This window comes from Diadema antillarum, unplaced genomic scaffold, assembly GCF_040938485.1.
Source record: "Diadema antillarum isolate AM-2024a unplaced genomic scaffold, OU_Dant_1.0 scf00000072, whole genome shotgun sequence".
Classification (NCBI taxonomy): Eukaryota; Metazoa; Echinodermata; class Echinoidea; order Diadematoida; family Diadematidae; genus Diadema; species Diadema antillarum.
The window spans coordinates 627,649-653,915 of NW_027270961.1; the positions used below are offsets into that span (position 1 = coordinate 627,649).

At 38.2% G+C, this 26,267-nt stretch overlaps 1 protein-coding gene across 3 annotated transcripts in view; it reads left to right on the forward strand.

Annotated features, from left to right (window-relative positions):
* The first annotated feature begins 20,903 nt into the window (after positions 1-20,903).
* Positions 20,904-26,267, forward strand: part of LOC139717216 (neuronal cell adhesion molecule-like) — a 113,275-nt gene continuing 107,911 nt past the window's right edge. For 2 of the 3 annotated variants that reach the window (XM_071628716.1, XM_071628719.1), the window contains exon 1: positions 20,904-21,000. The gene's annotated coding sequence lies outside the window, so the exon portion shown is untranslated. Of the gene's footprint in view, positions 21,001-25,333; positions 25,975-26,267 lie in introns of those variants that run through there. The other variant, XM_071628718.1, reaches the window with a different exon arrangement.

Below are 26,267 nucleotides of genomic sequence, written 5' to 3' on the forward strand. Positions count from 1 at the left end.
CGAGATAGCTCTGAGATACCAGCTCTGAGATGGTCTTGTCTAGAGCTAAGATAAACTGTTTTTGTCAGAGTACAAGGATTACTCGGGGGTGTGACAGTGTTTGTGTCAGATGATGAACCCCTCCATGTGACGCTAATAGTTGGGGAAGAGCTGGAAGATGGAGGATGGGCTGAGATGGAAGGTGATGTTAAGGAGGCGGAGAAGATCACTGGGATGAGTTCTGTGATTGGTATCTGAGATGGCAAGTCACTCGCATCCTCCCAATCTCATCTGCATTCATCCGCACCTCCATGCTCTGTAATTGCTCACAGTTAGCCATGTAACATGATCCAAGAGTCACAACTATAACCTGCATTTCTCTGCACAATAAATCTTGCAGTAATTATTTTGTCACGGGAGGTAAGCTTGATTCCTTGGAACATGACGCTGCCTTTGACTATGATTACCTGAAGTAGAATTTTAATGAATTCTGGTGGACATGTGTTTGGAACTAATCTCTTCAGCTGCTTCAGGGACATCATAAAGCTGTCGATCTCTCGGCATTTCTCTTTCATATTTCTTCTTAGAACATCAGAAACAATAAAGCAGCATTAATCCTTGAATGTAAAAGAAATGAAGAAGAAAAGGGGGCTGGGAGATGCATTTACATTTATATCAAGTGACCATACCTGCTTCTGTAGAGAATTTTGGTCATAAAGGCATAGAAGTTCATTGTCGTGAATTAACTGTGACATGCTGTAATGTTTGCTGTGTGCGACTTCCAAAAAGTGGCAAAGGTTACCATGGGTGTTGTCCTAATGCAGGCCATTTCTAATTGTCTGGAGCATGATGGCTTTCATGTTACATGTAAACTGATGTGCCTGCTTTACGAATGATGTTGCTCACCCTGACCAAGTAATACCTCTCGAAGTATTGAGGACTATTTGAGGACTATCTCAGATATAGCACCACACATCACAGCACATACTTTTTATCAGTTTTCCAGGTATGACTTTGCTATTTCCAATTGCACATCTCAAATCACTCACTAGGAGAGTATGTAATGATGTATATAGATTGAAAACTCTTTGCAATGCTGCCATGATGCAAAAGCAGGACATGATATTTATCGACCCAACCAAGATGTATTCCTGTGGTGTGATGCGGTTTCTCTGAGGGTGTCGGGTTGAACACCCGAAGCTGTGTAGGAGCATTAATCATCATCATCATCTTTATCCTACTTACTCATCGCTCTGAAGGGTTATGATATCATTTAGGCCTACAGGTACCATGTAGTCATCTCATCCATTTATGCAGTTCTCTTATCTTTTCTTATTTTCCCTGCCTCTAGTATGTGTTTGTCTCTCTCTTCTCTTTTTCTGTATTTTATTTTGTGCATTATATAAGGTCACTTCTATCCATCGCCATTTTATCTCTTTTTCTGTTCAAACTCTTTCATGTAACTTTTTTTTTTTTTTGAGGGGGGATCTGTTGTTAACTCATAGACCTCTCTCTCTCTCTCTGCCTGTTTATCTTTCTATCTATAATGGCTTTCATCTCTCTATTTTTTTTTTCATTGTGAGATGCTAATCTTTTAATATCTTCTGCTGTTGATCTTTTCAATCTATCTTCTCAATTTTCTATTTTTCGTCCTGATCATTTGATCCTTATTCTCTAACCTTTACCCTATGGGTAATGTCTGTTTTCTTATCTGCACCCATTTTATATATTCCATCCTTTCCTACTCATACCTAAAAGAATAAGTGCATTTTCTACATGTCAATGCCTTTACTATCTAGTTTTCCAATTATCAGTCATATGTCAACTTTGAAAGAGTATATATTGGTCATTAGATGTTATTCTATTTTTTTTTAAGTTTTTTTTTTCTTGGGGGGGGGGGAGGGAATGAATTTTTCCCATGGTGCTGAAGGTCATATGAGGTATAGACAAGACTGTATTCCAGTGCCAATATTTTAATACCTTGATGCCCAAGATTTTATCACCTCCAGCATGAATATGATGGGATTGGCAGACTGTGTATTCCTCCACGTCGGAGTGATTGCTATATTTGCACTTAATAATGAAGGAAATTGGAAGCTATGAAACCCTTGTACGTCATAGAAGTAGAGGTCTCAGAGGAGAGAACAGTTTCACTCAGGCTCTACTACATCCCCCCCCCCCCCCCCGAGATTTTATCAGTAGATAGCATCTTGTGCTGTAGGATGAGGTGCGAGAACTAGAATCCACATTCCTCGTTTGGTACTGGTGATGAGGAACATTGCTCCTTCCAGATCTGCTCTCTTTTTCCCTCCGGGTCGAAGACGTCACTTGATTAATCAATGTTGAATTTCGATAGTAAATTTGAAATTTTGTTGGTGTGCATGATGGGCTGTCATACTAGGCATTATTGAGATAGGGCCTTTCTTGTAAAGGCCTTCCTGAATGTGGAGCAATAACTTCTGTCTTTATATTTCCAGTATTAATCCTTTCCTTGTGAGATTATGAAATCTCCACCAGTGGAAAAAACCAGGTGCCCATGGCCAATAAACTAAATAATGCTCATTAGTTCATAGCAATCAAGAACTAACATTGTGTCTGTGTCTTCTAATCTCTCAAGCCTAACATGTTGTTATCACATATCCTTTTTGATAGATTATGATTGTTATATGTTGTCTTTTCCTGCTCAAAACATTTGTCTACAAGTGTATTTTCTTCCCCATGCATTATGTCAAACTAAGCATGGTATACCCTCTTGGCATCTACTTTCTGTAGATCCCATCTTTCTCTAATATACTTGTGTCCCCAGTTTCACCCTCACTTTCATCTCAGTGCCATCATTTACCCAATCATTCCCTCAGCAATATATTCCTTTTGGCCTCCACCATCTCCTCTCTAATTCTTTTGGAATTAGATGTATCCGTTGGATGCATTCAAGAGAGGTAATTGACTCCTATACCGATGGATGGCAGAGGAGCCTGTCAGATCGTATTAACCCTGTGAAGACCTCTTTTCTAAAATACCATTGACGTCGTGTGCAATATAGTCACAGACAGTCATGACAAGAGTTAATTCGTTTCCCTTTCTGCCCATTGTGATTGGTCCCTACACCTGCATGGATGCCCGCTGTGTCTGGTTCCGGCATCTGGTTTGGAAGAAATCCAATGAGATGGGGTTGAGGAGTTTAGACTGTGCAGGGTTTCACACTTTCACAGAGAACCTGTCATAACCACGTTTCCGATACATGTCTGAAATGTGTTTGGGCTTTCTGAGCGTTCAGACGGGATTTTAAGTCTCTCAGCAAACAGCTAACTTCAAAAGACATTCCATACAACAACTGTATCACAAACCCCATGGTCTTTCATTTCAATGCATAACTTGATGTACTTCAATTATGACAGTACGTAGGTATAATTATACTCACTATGGCAGTGGTGGACACAAGGTCAAGCTAGACTCTGTCTCAATTGCGTTTAAAGGTCAAAACCAGTCAGATTACAGACACGCACCAAGAGTAGAGCACAACTTGCTTGGACAACACTAGACAATGTTTGTCCAAACGTGCCACGAGAAATGTGCGTCGGAGGATTTTAATTTAATGACATTCAGACTTTTAGAAATAGTGGGTAATGAATTTAGAAAATCCAAAAAAAATGATTGATACAAGTAAGATGTGCTTCAAAATATATTTACCACTCAGTTCTTGTACGAGTATGAAAGTCCTTTTATGAGTGAAATGTTTTGTATTTGATCGGCAGTTTCTATTGCCACTGCTGTTGCAATATTTGACATGCCTGACCTTATTATTGTGAATGGCAGGCAAAGTCCAAAAGATAGCAGGCTATGTGTTATTAGAGGACTGTAAGATTTATCCATGAATTTACTCGCTATATATGTGTGTGTGTGTGTACTGTGTGTGGAATTGTCAGGGTGACTCTATACCAGATATCAAGTTCTCTGAATAATGGTACATCTTCCATCGGATAAATTCTGTTGCAGTTATTCTATCCATTGCTTGATACAATGAAATACACTATGTGGTGCTAGCTATAGGATGCTGAATACACTTGACTGTGCCCAAGGCAGATTTTGGCGTCATAGTGCTGTATAATGGTTCAGAGATTAGGGAGTGGTAGCGCTTTACCTGGAAGCAATAGGATGTACCATTTGTGGTCATGAAATATGTTTGATCTGTCATCCTGTGTTCTAGGCTGTATTAACAATGATCATTCTTTACCGATGAGACATAATCTAATATATTACCTCTATACGGGATGATGATATGTTAGAAGTATTGCTTCCTTTGGATGACTCAAACCTTAACTGTAAGGAAGGAATCTATAGTATGAAAGATAATGAAATACTGATAAATCAATATTTTCAGATAAATCCTATCAACTTCTGCTGGAGTTTGCTTTGTAAATATTGTTTGTGACATGATACTATGCATTCATAAATGGTTTTTTGTTTTTGTTTTAGTTATTCAAAATTGATACATAAATGCAAAAATGCTTTATATAGATTAGGTGTATTGATATCCACATTATTTCATTAGTACCTTTAAATACATTTTGGGATTTGTTTCTTTTTTTTTGGGGGGGGTGGTAATTCATAAAATGTGCGGAGAAACAACAAAATGTGTTTTATAGCAGTAGTATTATTCAATAGCCATGAGATTAGGACAGTTCTGAAATTATTATTTTTTTCTCATTTACGTAGATGTAGGGCATTTTGTCAGTTAGTTGCAGTGAAAAGCAACTCGATATGAGAATTAATTAATTTGAATAAAGAAGCAGTAGTCACAGCATGCTATAAGGATAAGAACCGGCACTGGCTGTCGGGCAGAAGCTCTGTGATCCTGTGCATACACCTTTCTAGTGAAACACCTTTCTAGTGATCAGGAGACCGTAAGTTTGAATCCTGCCTGAGTATGTATGCCCCTGATTTTTATCATGGGTACTACAGGTACTGTTAAGTTTGGTGCATTTTTACGCCAATGTAAGGCAATTGTCAATCAATTGCAATATTTTTTCTCTTTTGTTGTTGTTGAAAGAACTCAGATCAACTCAAAATGTACTAGAGATGAATGACTGCACTATCAAATTGTTTCTGTACTTCAGCCATGCCCATGTGTAGTCATGTGAAAATAGGAAGTAGCATGTAGTACAGTGAGTCATGGGAAGTCCCAACAGGGACGCCTCCAGACAATGAACAACGTCACTGGATGCTTTCGCGCATGGTTGCCTCATATCGCAAACACAATTAAAGTTCGTCATTAATTCCTCTAGTTTCCATCAGAAATTGTGTCGTACTGTTGCCTGCTGCGTGACGTACCATCAAGTGTCTGATATCAAGTCTGTTAAGTATTTGTAGGTATAGCAACATCAAAGCATGACACTAGATAGCTTTGATGTCATATCAGATTTTCATGGAAGGACATTTGATCATATCGTATTTATGTATAACGTCATCAGTAGTGAAACAAGTGGAACTGTTTACTCTTTCAGATTGAAAGTTGGCATTGGTATATCATGTAATGTATGTCATGCTCCATTTGGTTGTGTGTCACATTTGGAATCAATATATTTAGAAAGACTGTAAGGCTCATTGAGGATGATTTTGTGTCCCCTTTTTATCTGTATGAACATTGAAAATTATTGCATGCTTGTAGGCCTGCTTCAAGTCACTTCCATGCTAAAGAAGTATCTGGAGAATCGGAACCTAGAGCTTGAGACTTTAGAAAGCTTGATGTCTTTTGGGAGGAAGAACAAGCCATTGCCTGAGGTTTTCCAAGTCAGAAGCTGTTTATAGATATTTTTCTTGGCAGCGTATAGCATCTTTCAGCGTCAACCATCGTTATGGTTACATAGCTCAGAATAAGCGGAGTGGTAAGTTCCTGAGAGAAATATTGTCTCAACACAGTAACTTTGAATGAACCATTCACTAGGAATATGCAATGACTCAAGCCTCTCTCTATACTTATACTCGATTCTCACTAAAGATAGAAGACAGCCCAGGTCCCATGAAAGGCATCGTTGCATTCATAGGCTGTTGAATTTTACAAGTGATTGTCCCATTCACCGAAGATAACCCTGTATATATTTACACAACTCTGATACAGATCTGGTAACTTTTTATGCACATTGTATGCATTCACTCAAGCATTCTTATGCTGAACAATATGACAGTGCTATACTACACAAAGTTGTTCTGTAGTATTGCTTGGAGGTATCAAAGGTGGATGGGTGATACGATTATGATTTCCATTCATTCACCAATGTCAGCGTGAGGAGGGATGTGTAATGAGTCAGAGTGGGGGTGGGGTAGTGCCTGAGAGTCTCTCTTTCTCTCGTTTTATTGGCTCTGTTCCTGAGTCCAGTCGTGGGTGTGGATGATTCATACTCCGTCAGGGAGGCTGCGCTGTGCATAGCAGCGAGCTAGCGAGAAGACACGGGAGGGCTGGAGGCAAGGGGTGTAGGGAAGGAATTCCATCGTCGTTAGGTTCTCAGTGTGTGTCATCACAGGGACAACGGCTGGCTTGGCTTGGCTTGAGGAAGCCGGCTCCATTGATATATCCACGTGGAGACTCACTTGTGGCTCATTCTACACTGAGAGAGTACAGCATTACAGGAAGAAGTCATCCTTTCTCTCTACTAGCTTTAGGAATACAATTTCGTAGTACAAGGACTGGATAATTTTATTGGAATATTTCATGCCTGATCATACAAAGTAAGTGTGTTTGCGTATTGTTTGTGATTGAACCAAATTGAGCATGATTGATCATTTAATGATGTTGTGACTGAAGCAGCTAATAACATGAGATCAAAAATCCTTGTTACATTACTCTTTACCTTCTTCAGCGATGTAAGTGTTATCAAACTTCTAGCATACCAGATTTTCAAGATGTACAAACAACCCTTTGTTCCTTACTGATACAGTGGAAGCCATGGCAAACATCTGTGCAGTTTAGGTTGCAAGTCTGTGAGGAAAGAGCTGAATTTAAACCATTTAAATTCAGCTGGGCAAAATCTAGAGCTTGTGAGTAATCAGTAAGCTGATTAAGGGCTAAAATGTTTGAAGATATCTCTAAGTTATTTTCATCGCTAGCAGTGTGAGGTTTCTGTCATTCCTTCTTTTATTCGTCAAGGAAGATTTCAGCAAGAAGAGCTGGGAAGCTTCTTGAGCAACCAAAAAGCTTCGGTAGATTCGTAGAGTGAAATGGGAGAAGGGAAATGCAAGATTGCCGACTGTAGACGATGTTGAAGCATACAGGAAATTCCTAGTCAATCAGAGTTGAGTCTTCCTGTTGAGTTTTTCTAAATGGTGCCCTTTGAAGCGGGATGCCTAGCTATATTTTTGTGGATTCATTGGCAGGGATGTAGTACCCACGTGAAGCTGCTCTCAAGCCAATTTATGACTGTCACTGAATGCACAGAGGACATTATGGTACTCAGGAACCCATTAATGTTATGGTGATTAGCCTAGATGTTCGTATGATTTCCTCCTGTTTAGCTAGCATATCGTGGAATGTGTCCAGTTCATAATGTGCTAATTCATGCAATGAAAGAGATACTCTTCCGCAGAAGAAAACAAATGAATAGACTTGTACAGATGAAGCTGTAGCTCTATTTTCAAACACAAAAGTTTTCAATAGTATTATCTGGAATCATAATCAATTTTTTTGTGAAAAATAAACCTGAAATTCCATAAAATTGAAAACTTCAATACACTTGTAACTTTTACAGAGAAGCCTAACAAAAAATTACGTCTTGTCCCCATGAGAAAAATGAAAAAAAAAATCCATGAAAGCTTACATTTGGAATGCTATTTTTGGTAATCTGCTCTGTAGATTCATACAATTATCAACATCCTGTGATCCTTAAGTGATTGTAATTTGAAACCTACCCATATTCTGTGTTTGTATGCTTAGAAGAGTACCCAAGATTACACTACATATTTGTAACGACCCCTTTTGTTGAAGTGTGGTTACAGATAACATATATCAATATCATGCATCACTCAGGGCAGGTTTAATTTCAGGTATATCTCAAGACACAAAAGTATAGAGTCTGATACAAATTTCACAGGAATAAGATATAATGTTACTGGTATTATGCCTTCTTACATACCTTTGTACAATATATGTGAGATTTCTTTCTCTTTTTGTGTTTTGTGTTTTGTGGTAATTGTTTATTGCAACACTAGGTCCATATCACTTCTATAAATTGACATCGTTTACTGTGTAATTAGCTATTGTGAACAGTTTTTGTAGATTTAAATCTGCCTGTTTACTGTTTTGTCACCAAATCTAGAAGGGCTCTTTTGTAGCATTGAAATTTGGTGGTTTGTAGTGTGACGTCGAATCAGTGAGCTGCTTTACTGCCGGCCCAGTGGTGTTTGGAGAAATGAATTTGAAATGAATGGCCAGCCAATGAGCTGCTTCTCCTATGCCCCACCCCCTCGTACTAGAGCTTGGATGTTATAACATGCACTTCCTGCCTCTGACCTGTGGAACCCTAACTCAGCACCCCTCCCTCACACACACAAAAAGCTCTTTCTATTAATTCTTCCTCTTCCTTGTTCTCTTCCTTCACCTCTTCCCTCAATCCTTCCCTTTCTCCTCCATCTCTACCCTTTCTTTCCGTTGCTCTTGTTTTCCTTCTCTCTCTCACTCTTCTTCTGTGTAACATATAACATACACACGACGCACAATGTACATACACACATACACACACATACACACAACACACACACATTCACACAATACATACACATTCACACAACACACATACATTCACACACACATACATACATACATTCAGGCCACACACCACCAAATTGATTACGAGAAAATAGTATATTGTAAAAGTGGATATTTTCTTGTGTCAAATTTTTCGCGCTTGGCTGGGTAAGAAGAGTTTCGCGTGTTTTTAATTCCGCGGAATCCAGACATCAAGTACTGGAACGTATGGCAAGCAAAAATATTTGCGTGCTTTTATTTTCAAGCTGGTTTCGGATTGTGCGAAATGCTCAAAAATTTCAACACCGCGAAAATTTCCACTTTTACAGTAGTTGGTGAAGGCTTTCCCCGGTGCAGGAACTAATATTTTTGTATGGAAAGGCAAGAATTTAGAAAACTTTTGGTCTTGGGTCATTATGTATGTGTGATCATCTGTATGTGCACGTGTGTATGTCGTGTATGTATGTGTATGTCTGTGTAATGTCGAGCCCTGGTCATATTTCTTACTGAGGCTTATGTTTTAATGTTATTAACCATGATGACCATGTATGCATAGAATACCGAAGACAAGTAAAATATCAATTTGCGGTTGGAAGAGCTAATATAAATGCTGATTGTCCATATCCTGTGAGACTATTGGCAACCACTCACAAAAAGTTAAAGCAAATGTCAAAATGAGCTCAGCGCAGATCAGATCAAACAATTTCATAGTGCTTTACTCCCATATTAGTTTGTTATGGGAATACATTGGAGGTTTCTCTAATTTAGTTCGTGCAATCACTTTTCATTTGTGTGCACAGGCTAGACGCATGTGCTCAGAGTAAGTTTAGCCTCGTTTCCTGACCACAGAAATAAACAGTAGACTCTCAGGTTATGCTGTGGTGACTTTGATTGCTGAAGGACAAAAAGTAATTGAAATTATGACCCAAATATATCCCTTTGAATTTGTCATCAATTTATTTACGCGATAAAATGTACTGTGAGTTTCCAATCATGCATTAAATGGAGCATGTCCCACCAAAAGACTTGAAAAAGTTATCAAGTAAAAACCGCTTGTGAAGGATTTTTTTTTCTGTTCAGAATAGCACATTATTCTTCATTTCTGAATGGGTGAAAATGAGTCCATGTGAAAATGGTCATTTTAAATTTTATTTCATAGGTTAAGTAAATATTTCAGATTTCTCACTGCCGTAAAATAGATACAAAAAGTGTCTTAAGATGACTAATTTGACATCAGTTAATGAAGGGAGGAAACTAAATTACTTCTTTGAATGTGTAAGTCTGCCAGTACCATGAGGAACCAGCCAGTGCATAAAATTAATGGCATTTTGAAGGGCTAGTTTTGAAGGGGTTAAATTTAACACTCTACTTTACAAAGGCATAAGCACGTGTCCTCTGTGCTGTGGCAGGGTGCCAAAGTTGCAGTAAAATGACATCCGCTAACGTAACTTTGCCCTTGGACGGAGATAAGGCTTTTAGTGTTCTGTGCCCGAAAAACTGCAGTCGCCTTGATTTGAGTGCAGGTTGTGTCAGCAGGAACCAAGCCAAAGCATAAAATTGAGTAAGGTTAAAGCCATGTATTAGTTTCTTAAACCAGTCAATTATCAACATTTTAAATCACCAGTTGGTTTGTGGGATGTTCCCATGTACACATCGTAGGGTGTGTAGAACCCAATGAAGACACTGCTGAATGGTCTCCTCTTTAGTCTTGGTGTGGCATCAAGAATACAAATTGTGAATGTCACATATTGGAGAAAAACACTTACAATAGGTGTCGACATATATTTCAGGTAATGAGAAAGCTTTATTGGTTTACAGATCCCATGCACAGAAGATGTAGTAACTATAATAAAGTAGAACTTTTGTTCACTGGAGGATGTAAACAACCCTGGTACTGTGAAAGAACGTTATTGTTCTTTATGGATTTATCAAGAAATTTACAAAGGCAGTAACTGTCATATGCCATCACTAGAAAGTGAAGATGATTCTGGACAGGATGAGGTAGTAATACTGTAGTCCAACCAGACTGGGACCACATGTCAATATCCCAAAGGAGCCGGGTTCCTAAAGGTCTGCCAGCAGTGATACTAAACCAAGACTTGGCTGAGTAGACCCTGGAGGCTAATTTGAAGTCTTGCTAGATCCACTCAGAAATCAGTCATGCTGTATTTACTGTCACTTTGGACCGCAATAATGATGTCTGGGGAGAATGAAAACTGGATTTTCCTTGTTCATTGTCAAGTCCTTTCTGCACACACGATGTGGACTGTTCTTTGTTTAGCCACATCACTGCCGTGTTTGTCAAAGAAAAATATTTGACAAATAATCATGAAAAAACTAGCAATATCAATGTCATTGAAGTGAAGAATATGAGTAATAGAACTTTTCTATAAATACCCGTGTATAAAAAATGTTCATGATGACCCAGAGGAAAAGAATGTCACGTGGTTGTTTTAAAAATACTGAATAGTAAATTGCCTGTCTTTGTTGTGACTGATACTTAAGTCTTTGATTTTCAAGACAGTGCATTAAAAAGAACTACGGGCTATCTTGCCAAATAACTCATGGATGTTTTATTGATTTATGACCTCATGTGTAGTAGTTAAAGCTACGTGACCAGAGACTTAACTGTGTGAAGAGCATACTGAGATGATTTTTTTCCAACGCCCACGTGGAGACTGCGAGACACTTGACAAACATCGTAGGCAAACATTTCAACCCCCATCCTTCTCCAACCCCCCCCCCCCCCCCGAAATAGATAGAATTACAGACTCTTTAGATTTGTGTGGAGCCCAAAACATCTCAAGTGTGAAGATGGTGTCTGAGGGGAGGGGTTGCCATGGTAACACAGGTTGACTAGAGAAAGAGAAGATGAAGGAGAAGACTAAGACCACCAAACACTGTTTATTGCTAATAATTACTAGTTCTGCAAATTCATTTCATGATGCCTAGTGGGCTATGTAGGAAAATTCTGCAACCGTGAATAAATCGGTCTTCCATTTCTTATTGTGGGGTGATTCCTTCATAATTAGAAAAAAAGTACATTGCAATTTGGAAATTATGAAGAATCAGTTGCACCCACCCCCCCCCCCCCCCATGTGTTTTGTCAGAATTGATAAAAAGCATAAATTAGCATTGAATATAATCAACTTCTTTGCCGTTTCCAAGTAAATCACCATTTCTAACTGGTAGAAACGGTTCGACCTATATCATGTTAGAGATGATTGTAAGAGGCAAGTTCAAACTCTGTCTCGGTTAATTGTCTAGGAACAGTGTATATCAGCAAAAACTTTATTCTTTTTTAATTTGTCCATATGCTGTCCTGAAAAAAAAAATACTAGGCAAATTTCTTGTACATTTATCAAAACATCAAAATACCCTTGTAGAACTAATCATAATTTAGATCATTATTAGACATGTGATAGACTACCATATTAGAATGCAATGGGGATCGAATATGATTGATATGCCACAATACGTTGTTATATGATAATTCCTATCTTAATATCCTTGTGGAGGCATTAATCTTCCCTCACTCCCCTAACAAGTTAACCATGGAGTAATGCCTGTACTGTCACAGCTAATTATAGGATTCACATCACTAAACTTGCTTTCTTCCATAAATATGTATGGCCATGTAACCTTGATCATTGCTAAAAGATGATGGGCTAGCCTTGATTGCTTAAAAGCTAATGGTGTCTCTATACCTGCACAGGCTTTCCCATAATACAGCTGTGTTATAAAAGTCAATTATGACATTAATTCTATCACACTCAGTACTGACTTTGCTTTGCTGCATAAAACAAGAGGAATGAGATTTCAGTTGCATTTAAAGGGGATGGCTAGTAACTGATCAGTTGGAATCAGTGGGAATGCTGTGGGATGATTGTTCCAATCCTTGTGGGATTCATTTAAGAATACATTATATATCTATTGTTGTGTGAAAATAAATTTGCTTCAGAATGGTCTCATATTCAAGTAATGTGCACTTTAATGTTTCCAGGTTAGCATGCCTGTACAGTGACGGGGCGATCGTTAACGTCCCACTGATCATCCCCTTTAAATGCTACACTTCAAATTTTCATACCCATTTACTCATTGCCTTCTGAAGTAGGTTATGAAACTGTGAAATGTTATATTTTGCAATGGTTGAAAAAGAATTTAGTAGTTGCTTATTTGTATTAAAGGATTCCTATTTTCGGCACTAAATGAAGCAAAGCCATCAATTGTTGAAAAAATACCTTGAAACATTGAATGAAGTTCTGTTCAGAAGAAAACTGCAAAACTGCAGTCTTCAGAGAGTGACTCAACTACTGTAAAACGAGGAATGTTCGCATTCATTTAGATTTTGCGAATTTCACAAGAGCCAAGATTTGCAAAATTAAAATGCATGCAAAGGCTCTTGTCTACACATACGCTTTGAATACCAGAGGCACTTCGCGAAAATTACAGTATACTGTAAAAAACGATATTTTCGCAGCTTGAAATTTTTTGCGAATTGGAGCCTATGGCCTTTTTCGCGGCATGAAAGTTTCGCAAGTTGCCTCTAACATTCAATGCATATAGTGTAGACAAGAACTTTCATGTGTATTTTAATTTCGCGAATCTTGGCTCTCGCGAAATTTGCGAAATTAAAATGCATGCAAACGTGTTCCTCGTTTTACAGTAGCAAGTCATGTGAGTGGATCTCTCTTATACTACTACTTCCATCTCTCACCATCACCTGTCTTGCAGGATCGTCTTGTTGTTGTAAAAGACTAGTATGCAGCAGTGCTTTTCTTTCTATCAAGATCACAGCATGGAAGCGAACATGCTGAATGTCCCACCCAAATTAGGCCCGTAGCTCACGCAGAGATTGGTTGGGTATCGTGTTGCCTGCGAATAGGTGACTCAGTTCAGAGTGAATGTCAGGTATGAGGTCGTTGATTTCATGTGAAATAATGCATGGATTCTGGTAGCTTGTAGATAACTCATTGTGTCAAATGGCATTGTTAGTATAAATCTTTCAAACAAAGGTGTATTGCACTATGGAATTTCATGTGAGGTATATCCAACAAGAAGTATAATTGGATGCTGCACATACTACTGTATCAAGAGAGAGAAAGAGATAACACAAATCTATCATGTATTCATTTCATTAAATTTTGGCACACCATTGGTAACACTATCTCAATGGCTAGCCACTAACTTATGTTTGTCTGTGAAGTCACTAATAAAAGAAGAATATAAAGAAGATAAAAAACCAACAACAACAACAAAAACCTTGCTGGTTACACTCTGGATGTGGTGAGGCAACTTTTTCACAAAGCACGAGGGTGTTTCATAAAGCTGTTCTTAAAGGGGAAGGCTAGTAACTGATCAGTGGGAATCAGTGGAAATGCTGGGAGATGATTGTTCCAATCCTTATGGGATTCATTCAAGAGTTCATTGTATATCTATTGTTGTGTGAAAATGATTTGCTTCAGAATGGTCTCATATTCAAGTAATGTGCAGTTTAATGCTTCCAGGTTAGCGTCCCTGGTCAGTGACGGAGCATTAATCTGCACATTACTTGAATATGAGACCGTTCTGAAGCAAATCATTTTCACACAACAATAGATATACAATGAACTCTTGAATGAATCCCATAAGGATTGGAACAATCATCTCCCAGCATTTCCACTGATTCCCACTGATCAGTTACTAGCCTTCCCCTTTAAAGTTACAAATGACTTAAGAACAACTGGAACACGTTCGGATGTGCTATACTTATTAGAATTTCAATAATTCAGCACAAGAACTGATCACCAGTCAGTCAGTCGTAAGTCGTTCGTAACTTTTAAGAACAGCTTTATGAAACACCCCCTGTTATGGCGTTAACATGCTACATCTTGGGAGAAGAAAATAAAGACAAAAACAAAGAACAAGAAATCAGTGGAGAATTAACTAGAACAAAAAGGTGGGATGACTGATATTTTGATCACAATAATGACAACAACAAAAAATGTTGGAGCCCATGTCTACGTGGTTAATGGAGGAGAATATACTTAGTAGTCAGCAAATGTCACATATGTTGATGGTGAATTTTTGGAGATAGATACCATGGCTTGAAGCAATAATATGTACAGGAGGTCAAATATCTCAATAAAACAAAATTCATAGAGGGCATGGAATTTCCCTGTGGTGACGTTCGTGCCAACTATGGATATAACTTGTCAACGCTGTTGTCTCCTACAGTGCTTTCTAGAAGAAGAGAGAAAAAGGGGTGTGGATTTTGGTCAGACGCAAGGTTCAATGAACATCTTTGATAGTTTGTATGTAAATTGATTTAGAAGGCGGGGGAAGTGAATGTCAGTGATGATAGTGAAAGTGAAATGAGGATGTGGTCAAATGTCTTCTGGAATTGCGCCAAAAATAGTTTTGTGAGTGATGTTAGATTGTCAAGTGGAATATATTTGTGTAATTTAGACATGAGGAATGTGAGCCTCTGTGCTTTCATGTACTTGTCTATATAGGTTTCAAATAACTGCATTGTCAGTTGTGTTATCTGTACAAACACCAAAGATTATTAGTGTAAGAGTTCATAATAAATCGTGATTGATTGCTGTACTGATGTATTTATTAGCTGGTTCACACCCACAGGATATCAGTTTTTGGTGAGGTCTTGATAAGGTGTGATATTCATATTGAAGCTGGAAATCTATAAGCATTGTTAAAAGTTTGAATCCATGTTTCAATGTAAAAGATATTAAAAAGTAAATAAAAAAGTAAACAAAATAGATTAGGTTTAAATGCAGCAGTTAGTAATTCCTTTGGCCGTGTTTTGTGCATTTTAAAAGGGGGGGGGGGTACTCAATATTCAGCAACTTAAATGGAAATGTTCAATAAAAAGTTCATTAATTCATATTGAATAAGTTTTCAAGAAGTAGAATGACTTGTTTTGAATTATCAGTCATGTTGTAGACAGGAAATTCACTTAATATGTACTTGGTGACAGGGATATGTTGCAATAAAACAAGAAACAGCAGCATGAAACTTTCGCATATTGGTGACTGGCAATCAATGCATTATGTAGACAAAAACTTTGGTATACATTTAATTTCATAAATCTTGGCTCCCCTTGCTCCTTTGCAGGAAATTTCATGCATTGGAAAATTTCTGAATTTTCAGTATCTTGTTCATAAGAAAGCCATCACTGCCGCTGTGTAGTTTGGGTATGTAATGGCGAGAAAGACAAGAAGAGTCCCTATTGGATGCTGAGAGGATAGAAGCCACGCCCACCAATGTCCGGCTGGTGCCTGACCGATGGATTTATGGGGTCAAGTTTTGACTCTGCACCTGCGTTTCCTTAGCATCAATTTGATAAATACTCGTATAACTAGGACGCATTTCATTGCCTTTGTTCATGTGTTTGTGATTAGGGACAAGAATCTTCAACAGTTCGTGAGAGTATTTGATTAAGAAGGGGGAAGTTTTCCATATTTTGTGGATAGATGAAATATGAAGTATCCTTTGGTATGTAGTAAGCCCCCAAAAAGCAAAATTTTTGCACATTTCCAGAAACATGAAGTGCCTGCCTTACTATGGCATCAAAACAGGCTAAGAAATAGCTGAATGTACAACATGTGAAAAATAGAGATTGTTAATAAAATCACATTTTGTATGTGATTTTAAGGAATAATGTGATTGAGGATGATATTATATCAACCCTGTATCACATCAATCAGACTTGATTTCTGTCTGGTTACCAGCAGAGCATCTCCTTGAAAGGAGGTTAATGCAATAGGCCTATTTGTTCACACCAATATCATTAACAAAAGCAATTTTTTTTTTCCCGTATAGACATTTAGGTATAGACAGAAAAATAGTACAGCTTTTACCTTTGGTGCAGTTTGATATGATAAAAACAAAAAAAAAAAACTTTTACAGCCCACTGTATATGAAATTTTATTGAACTGGTTAGGTTGTTGTTGTTTTTTCATTCTTGTATTAGATACAAAAATTATTGCATATTCTCCAATCCAATTTGTAATCACTATGGCAACAGTCAAGATTCAATAACATATGAGTGCTGGTCCATAAAAAGTTATGCCGGAGGCCTGGCTAAGGTGTTCTGAAGGCAGGAGTATTGATTTCAGTGTCGGCAGCGTGCCGCCAAATGGGCTCGCAGTTATTAGCTCCGTGCACGCTGATCTATGATAATTGCATTAAATCGAGCATGTTGTGCACCGACTTGGAATCTTGTGTTCCCAATATTTGTGCGACTAATTCATCAGTTTTGAAAAGTTGTAAAAGATTGGCAAGCTTTCATTGAAATAGTGAAGGAAATCCGATTTGTATACAGATGATTTGTACATGATTCAGACTTGTTCAGTAACTTCCTTGGAAGAAGGAAAGAGCTAGTGCAGCATACTGACTTGTTTTCATTTGTCTTGTTTTATAACATTTTAGTTGAGATGACATATGATATGCTGGTGTGCAAGGGTAGTATGAAGGAAGTAGGATTCTGTTTCACAGTGTTATGGATACTATGGTTATTACCAGCTGTGGAAAGATGATATCAATCAGAGTATGTTCCATTTGTTCCTGAAAGAGTCTCAGAGCTGTGTAAATCTCTACAGGGGTTGTTCGGCTCTGGAAGCAGCAGAGGAATGTGCAGTGTTGCCTTAAAGGGAATGAAGCCCAAATATTATACTTATTGTAATGTGGATTTAGTGAATGCAGATATACTAGTAGAGAATACACGAGTGAATTTGGAGGAAAATCGGGCAATCCACTCAAAAGTTAAGAATTTAAAGTTTTGGTATGTACAGGCATTGCTGGATAAGTAGACTTCCACAATTTGTAATGTCACACATAGAAGAAATTCAACATAATTTTCATTTTTCTAGCGTAATGAAAAAGATATTTCTTGCCTCTTTTTCTGGGGGAAAAATAATATTACTGTTGTCAGCAACGAGTTGAGAGAATGCATACTTTTACAATTTGATAAGAAATCTTGACAATGATTGATTTTGATAAAACTTTTGATTAAGAAAAATAATTTCTTGGATTTTTTTTTTGTATTTCCTTTTTATCATGTCCATGTGTGACATCAAACAATGCCATCCAACAATCGCGTCACTGAAACTGTAAAAATTCATAACATTTGAAAGGATCGTCCGATTTTCCTCAAATTTCACTGATGTGTTCTACTAATATTTCAGTGTTTGCTCAATCCACATATTTAAGGGTTTCCTTCCCCTTTAAGGTTTGTTTCTTGTTACATTCTGCTGTAGAGGTTGGGAAGGATTACGTACAGTCTGAAAACTTCCCGTAGTAGCATTGACTTTCATATCTGCTGGTGGAGGCCTTTGATACAGGAAGGAACTGTTTGAGGGGTGTAGCGGTTATGCTATGGTGGTGTGGAAAGCTATTCGTTAGATGGACAGGATCCTGGCCCAGGTATGATAAAAGGGGTGCTAATGAGTATCCTGGCTGTGGTCTGTAGAGATAGGACTGAGACTGGGTAGGGCCAGATATGAGGAACTCCATGTTTCCTCTTATGGTAAACTTGAGGTGCATCATATAGCGTATAGGTGATCATATACATGTAGGAGAATATACACTCAATTAGGCATAACCCTTTGTAGGCATATAAAGCGAGTGTCTTAAAGGACAAGTTCACCTTCATAAACATAAGGATTGAGAGAATGCAACAATATAAGTAGAACACATCAGTGAAAGTTTGAGGAAAATTGGGCAATCGATGCAAAAGTTATGAATTTTTAAAATTTTTGTGTTGGAACCGCTGGATGAGGAGACTACTACAGCTTGTGAGTCATATGCGTACAACAGTATAAAGAAAATGTAAAGAAAATTCAACATATTTTCACTTTTTTCGCATAATAATAGAGCACTTGAATTGCCTCTTTCTAAAGGCAGGGGGAATAATATTACCCATAACATTTGTCGGTAACGAGTCGGGGGAATGTGTACTTTTTTCAAAAGATGAAATTTTGTGAAATTCTCTTTATATTTTCCTTATATTGTTGTACGCATGTGACATCTAAGTTATTCACACACTGCAGTAGTCTTCTCATCCAGCGGTTACTGCACAAAAACTTCAAAAATTCATAACTTTTGAACGGATTGTCCGATTTTCCTCAAACTTTCAATGATGTGTTCTACTAATATTGCTACATTCTCTCAATCCTTATGTTTATGAAGGTGAACTTGTCCTTTAAATTTCGCAAATAGCACCTGACTCGCAAAATTCGCGAAAATAAAAACCTCGTGAATTATTTGGCGTATTCAGTATATTGCTGTTAAAGAATACATATTTCCTAGTGGGATACTCAATGTTCTCACTTGTTAGAATGTTACCATGTGAAAAGGGCAGATAATTCGGTGCAACTTTGCCTGTGGGGCCAAAAAACAAACACAGCATGAGACTGTATGTTTGTAGTGATTCAGTGAAAAAAAGAGAAGAATGTGCTCATGCTGTGTTTGCTTGTAGTAAATAATGTAGGGTGAGAGAGATGGCACTGTGGCATTGCTAGTATTGAGAGAGATGGAGCGAGGGAAGAATAAACTAGGAGGAGGATGTAAAGAAAAGAAGAGGGATAGGAGGAGGAGGAGGAGGAGGATTGTACCAGGGAGAAAAGGGAGATGATGTTGAAGCAGAGGTAAATAGCTGTTAGTGGTCAAGGGGCTGGAGGAAGTATTGGGGTGTGGTCATTAACACCTCTCCAGGAAGGGATGGAATCTTGAGGGTCAGCTGTGAGTGAGGGGGAAGAGAGGATGCAGAAGACTTGTGAGTAATAAGAAAGGTGTCGATGTTAATCAGTGAACTGTCAGACGCAATTTGCACCCCTCCCCCCTCCCCATGACTATTCATATCCAAACTTTATGTGAAGACCTCATGTTCATTTGAATGTATTGCCCCTTAAAATCTCTGTTGAGTCACAGAATAAAAGAATAAAAAGGAAAGCTCATCTGCATAGAAATATATCCTAAATGTTCATGACTTCATGTGGTCATTGTATGCATCTCTCCTTCTTTATATATTTTGCAGTGTGGCATAGCGGAGGGGGAATGATTTATCAATACTCCTTTGTTTTACTGTAAAACTAGAAATTTTTGAGTGCTTGAAACCTTGAGGAGCTATGACTCGTGAAAGTAAAATGCGTGCGAAAGTTTTTGTCGACACAATCCCGTACATGTAGTATAATCGTAATTTTTTTTAGGATGGGCAGTGTGTGAAAGTTTTGTGCAGCAAATGCTTCTGGCTTTAGAGTAGTCATGCAAATATGTGGATGAGGACACTCACTGATGTAATCAGGGAGGTTCACTTCACTGATGTAATGCACTTTATTCCCCCGTAAGAAGAGGAAAAGTTACCATTTTACTGATTGACCTTAAAGCCTGTGTGATCCAGCTAATAGAACAACCACAAGCTGTGATAAATGAACTCTAATTAATCCTGTACAGGAACAAGGGGATAAGCCTGACATAAAAATAGCCGTGGGAAAGCGAGTTTCAAGATAAACTTTCGCTTGACAGCTGCACACCCGCTAAATGGTCATTTGGCATCATTTATCTCGTTTACAAATAGTGTTTGTTTTTTTCTTGAAAACCGAAGGAAAAAGTGTAGAAGCACATTGAGGTTAGCCAACAAATCCAGGAAAGAAGTTCGTCCGAGGTCTGTTTTTGTAGTGCTCTACTGACAGCGCAGCTTCCTGCTTTACTCCTCTGCAATATGGATGTGGCTAGCTGGTTGTCAAAGCAATGATTTGTTGTTTATTCCAGGACAGGACCATATCTATCACCTTCTTTGGTAGTAATAACTGTTGTATTACGGGTACTTGTGACAGTTCCTCTTCATGCTAAACCAGTTCATGAGGGTCAGCGGATAGGGTATATCTCAGCTGCTGCTTCTTGGTAACTTCTTGTTATCTTCTGTGAATTATTGCAAAAAATTGTCTTGAAGACCATGACTTTATGTAGCATGTAGACTTTCTACATGGTGGTTTGCTTGCAGTTACAGCTGTTTCATATCCTGCCCATGTACCGTTCTGATTTTCAGCTTCCGTTTTGGGCTTGTCAGTCTTCTATAAATGCTGGGATAAACTCCTCGTTGTTATAAATTGTCATTTCGCATTTCAACTTGGACCCATCGAATGGGAGTAACCCATGTCTCACACGGCTCTTTTCATTTCTCATTGCAGACTCGGTGCACCTGATACTCAGAGCTGTATTTGAGAGGCCTAAGACTAACCCAAAGTGGGTGAGAGAACTCACAGGCAGATCGATGAATTGAAGAGGTAAGCTACAAGTCATCATCAATGCTGGCGTTACTTTGTTGACTTATGTTTGCATCAAAGTTTTTGATCTTTCACGCATTTATCATTATAAGTTCTAACACCGATTCATTATTCCACCTCCTTTGGATTTCTTTCTACAGCTTGCTTTCAGTTAGTCTTCATTATCCTCTTTTAGGTCAGGGTTTGTGTTTTGAAGTATGTTGGAAACTATTTTCTCTATTGTAATTTTATATGAATGCATGCATTTCTTCAAACTGCAATACTAAAACACCAGAGTGTGATTTTTGTCGAGCCCACCGGAGGTGTGGGGAGACTAAGGGATCGCCTGTGGCGTCTGTCCGTCCGTCGTCCGTCCGTAACGCTACAAAAACTTCAATAACTCTTTACTCTGGGCTTCAATTGCAATCAAACTTCGAGGGAAGAGGGGTCATACAAAGTTTCACATTTTACCATATATGAAGGTCACCTCAAGGTCAAAGCTCACAGGCAGGGGTCAACGAACTTTTAGAGCCCAGTGTTAAGTTTTTATGGCGCGTTTCTATTATGGGTCATAACTTTTGATCCATAACTCCATTTGTGACTAAACTTGGATGGTAGATGTCCCTTGGGGAGTGGATGATCACCACAAGGTCAAAGGTCACAGGCAGGGGTCAACGAACTTTTAGAGCCCAATGTTAAGTTTTTTATGGCGCGTTTCTATTATGGGTCATAACTTTTGATTCATAACTCCATTTGTGACTAAACTTGGATGGTAGATGTCCCGAGGGGAGGGGATGATCACCACAAGGTCAAAGGTCACAGGCAGGGGTCAACAAACTTTAAGGGCCCAAAGTTAAGTTTTTATGGCACGTTTCTTTTTTGCCATAAATTTTTACCCTTTTATATCTCTTTTTAGCTGTTATATCTCTTTTTTTATCTGTTCTTTCCCATTGGTGTACCATTTCTTGTACGCGAATGGGCGAGACACATTATGGCACTTGCCTTGTTTTAACTTCGAGCAAAACTTCACTAATGTTTTGTAATGAGAATGCACATTGCAGAAAAGTTTTGATATTATTCACATTGTTTATAGATCCATTTTCCCCTCTAGAGCACAAATATGTGAGCGACTGTATCATACAGTTGCAGCGTACTACGAGTGCACACACTGCACTGTGCTGTACCTTATCTGTGCCATTGCCAGTACAATTATTTTGATGCGAACTGAAGAGCATGCTGAAAATTATGGTTGAATGAAGTGAATGGGCATGTGTAGTACCTCCAGAAATTTTGCAACATTTTTCATTGGAGCTAACATCACAAGTTTTCAGAACAGTGAGAAATTGATTGCAAACATTACAAAATATTGCAAAATATTGCGAGCTTTCATATCTCAAATTTGTGTAATAAGGAATGGCCCTGTAGGCAATATAAGTAGCATAAGCGACATTTGATTACCACAGCCATAAACAGAGTATTACTTCAGTATCTGTCCATGGCACACTCACTCATCCAAGAAAGACATGGGAATTAAAAAATGAAGAAAACCAGGCTAAACTCTTTTTTAATTTGTCATTAGCACTTGATAGGGGAGAAAGGGTTTCATGAGATTTTTTGATTTTTTTTTTTTGGTCTTTTTTATTTAGACAAACTAGTTGGAGCACAATTTTATTCTGGATGTGTATGATTTAGATAGTGATGGATATTAAGATCTGTATCTGCCCATTTGAAACTGAAATTGCGTGACATTATGAATTACGAGGTTGCTGCTATATTTGGTGTGACATCCAAATGATGTAGAGCACTATAGTATGTAATTCTTGGGTCGCATCCAAACTTGAAAAGCCATCTCTATTACCATTTGTAGAAACCAGACAAAGGCATGGTTGAGGATTAAGACTTTGGTGTACCACTGTGGTTGCTATAAATATAATGGTAATATATTTCTCATATTTATATCCAAAAGGGAAATTTACATCTTTATAAAAATCATCATCAGTGCAGTCTCTTGTCATGGAGTTATATAATTTAATAAATCAGATCCTTATTAATCAAATTTAGCATACTCATTTCACTATGGGTAGCACTTGTTGCAAAAACTCAATCAATAAGCCCTTTCAAATATCTTCCCTTCTTTTACTCAATCAAGAGACAAAGAGATTTGAAATCAAGAGCATTGTGTTTTCTACCTCACTTGTTCAGTTTTGTTATTGTTTTCTGTATTTTCCCATTAACTTGCGGTATTTTTCCTCTCTGGGCCACATAAGGATAGACGGAAGTGTTGTAGCAATAGGAGGAAGTCATCAAATATCAAGTGACAACACATTGATTACTTTATTGTGGGTAGCGGAGGATCCATGGTGGTTTGTTGAGAGCCAGATTGTGATTTTAGAAATCCACACATTATTGAAGTACAAAGAGTTGTTTCCTTTTTAATTGACCATGACCTATAATTATTGTGTACTTTACCACACAAATAGTTTTATACCATTGTACCCCCCTTTTTTCCTGGAGAAACCACCTAACAACAACAAAACCTGTTGGTCACAAAAGCCTTTGTAGCTTTAGATCATAAATGACTTTCCTGCGATTGTATGCGTACAGCTTTTGGTTTTTGGGATGTGATTGTAGCAGTTTTATTGATAATTAAAAAAACAACAAAAAAGCTGCAGATTTGCCGATGTTTCAAACTATTCATGTATCAAATGAAATGTGGAGCTGTGCTGTGTAGCACTAGTGTTTTTCATGCTCAAGAGTATTTTTAAAAATCAGTCAAACAGGGAGAATCGTGAGTCCTGAAGAGACATGAATGACCTTTGTTGCCAACATACCTAGATGTGTAGATATATATACAATGTAAATTCCACTATGCAAGTAATCATTCCATGACTAAAAGAAAAGTTCCATATCATTCCTTTCATTCTGTATGCCATTAGAATATTTATCATCGTGTGCACTAGAATGAAAAATTTGTAGCAAATTGAAACTGAGTTCGATTTTCAAATTACCCCGAATGACGCATTACTGGTATGCAGATGTTGCTGAAAATATGCCACAGACACTGAAAAACATGTATGTGCATTTGGGCAGCTAGATTTAATGTGATGAGACAGATGATGCGAGTAGGATCCCAGCAAGCATAATGTGGTGGCCAGTGAAAACCACAGCAGATATTTCGTGTCGACAAGCAACATATGACATTTCAGTTTCGGTTCACCGACCCGTGCCAATGGATTTGATTGATGAGCGGATCACAAAGACACTTTATCACTCATTGTCTGCTGTGTGATCTCATCAATGGCATTAAAGTGCCCATTCCTTTATGATTTTTTTTTCCCCCCCAGGCAACAGATGTGTTCATATTTTATCTAAAGCACTATGACAGAGAAAATATATTTCATCATACACCCGCTGGATTAGATTTTTGAAGGGATTTTTTTGTTCTTTTTTTTTTTTTTTGAGATCTCTCATCAAACACCTGTGTTATGCCATTTGCAGTCATGGAATATGCATGATATCTGACTGGGCTTTAATGCCTCTGTGAGCAACCCACTGATCCAGGGTAAACTTGATCTGGAAGAATCCTCATAAATGGCATTTCCTTGTGGCATACTATGCACTGTAAGACACATCAGTGATTTGCCCACAAGCAGTTTGAAAATAGCATTGTTGAAAGTGATTTTGATTGTTAATGATGACGGACAATCACATTATTTATTGCTAATGGCATGATAGATTCATATGGTTATTTTTGAAAATCACAGTAATGGATTGAATCTAAAAGATGTGATGACTTGAAATGATTTCTAGTTTTACAAATTATCTAGATGTCATCACTTAATTTAAATGAAGTAGCCAATGGTTATAGCCAGAAAAAGCTGTAAAGAATGGCTGCATTAGCCTGGTATGTTTAGATCTTTTTTTTTTTAATTTCAATTAATGATCATCTGATAGTTTTAGGTAGCATTTAATTCTCTTAATCCAAAGCAGTGGACTCGATCAAATGCGTGATTGTATGTGCATGTGTGTGTATATTTATGACCGATCTGACTTCACTGACAAGATTATGAAATTCATTGAATTACCTGCTGTCGAAAATTGTACATTGAGAAGTTATCTAACACACACACAGACATATACATACATTCACCCACCATGTTATAAATCGATAAATGTATATTTCGGTATATATGCATGAATATTTTATAATGCTTGGGTTTCATGAACTCTAACAAGGGTTATGATAATTTTCAGCACTGAAGAAAAGTGGTGGAATGGGGGGGGGGGGGATGGGAATGAGAGAGAGAGAGGAAGAGAGAAAGAGAGAGGGCTAGAAAGAATGATGAATAACGACAATTATGATAATATGGCTCCAGGCTTCCTGAAAGGGAGAGTGGGGAGAAAAACAACAACCAAATTTCCTCTCTGCAATGCATTCACGCCTTAGCTCCGTACGTACAGGGAAAAAAAGCCTAGAGTGTGGTATTCGTGAGAGAGTCCGTGTGTCTGATTGTGTGTATGTGTGTTTCTTTGGCAGTGTGTGTGTGTGTGTGTGTGTGTGAAAGCAAGGCAAGATGGCACAGAGCAAATCTATTCTGTGTGCATTTTATGGTTGGGAGTGTGTGTGTGTGCTTGGAGTATACGAGGCCGGTTGATTGTACATGTAGCTGGATGACGGGCGGTCCGCAAGATACAGCATTTGCCTGGCTCCCTCTTTTTTTTAGCGTATTAGCGGGCTGATATCGTGTTGTCCTCGATTCCATCTCCTCATCGGCATCTCAGCCATCCTCTCACTGGGGCTAGCAACTAGCATGCTGGCTCTCTCTCTCTGATGCATTTCTCCTTCTCGTTGATTTTTACTGGATCTTTACCATAAATACTGCATCTCTGCTCACTTGGATCTGACGGTGTGATATTCGCTCTGTGTTTCGCCACGACTGCTGGCATTCTCTCTCTTCTTTGTACATCTCGCAGGGTGACGATCTCTCGCAGAAGGTAACGTATATGGAAGCTTTCCACGTCTGTGTGTGTGTGTGCGTGCAATGAGTGTGCTCACAAGCTCACATTCGGAGGAGATTGTGTTACAGCGCAGAAAAAATAAATGCTAATGTTATTCTCTGGATTTACTGTGCCTCCATCTCGTATGCACTGTACCCATGGGGTGTATGTTTGTATTAAGGTGTACTGTAGTCCCCTTGTGATGCAAACTGTTGATGAATTCTACGTATATTTGACTGTTCCTGTAAAGACACCTGAAGATCATCCCATTTTCCCCATCTCCAAAGGCC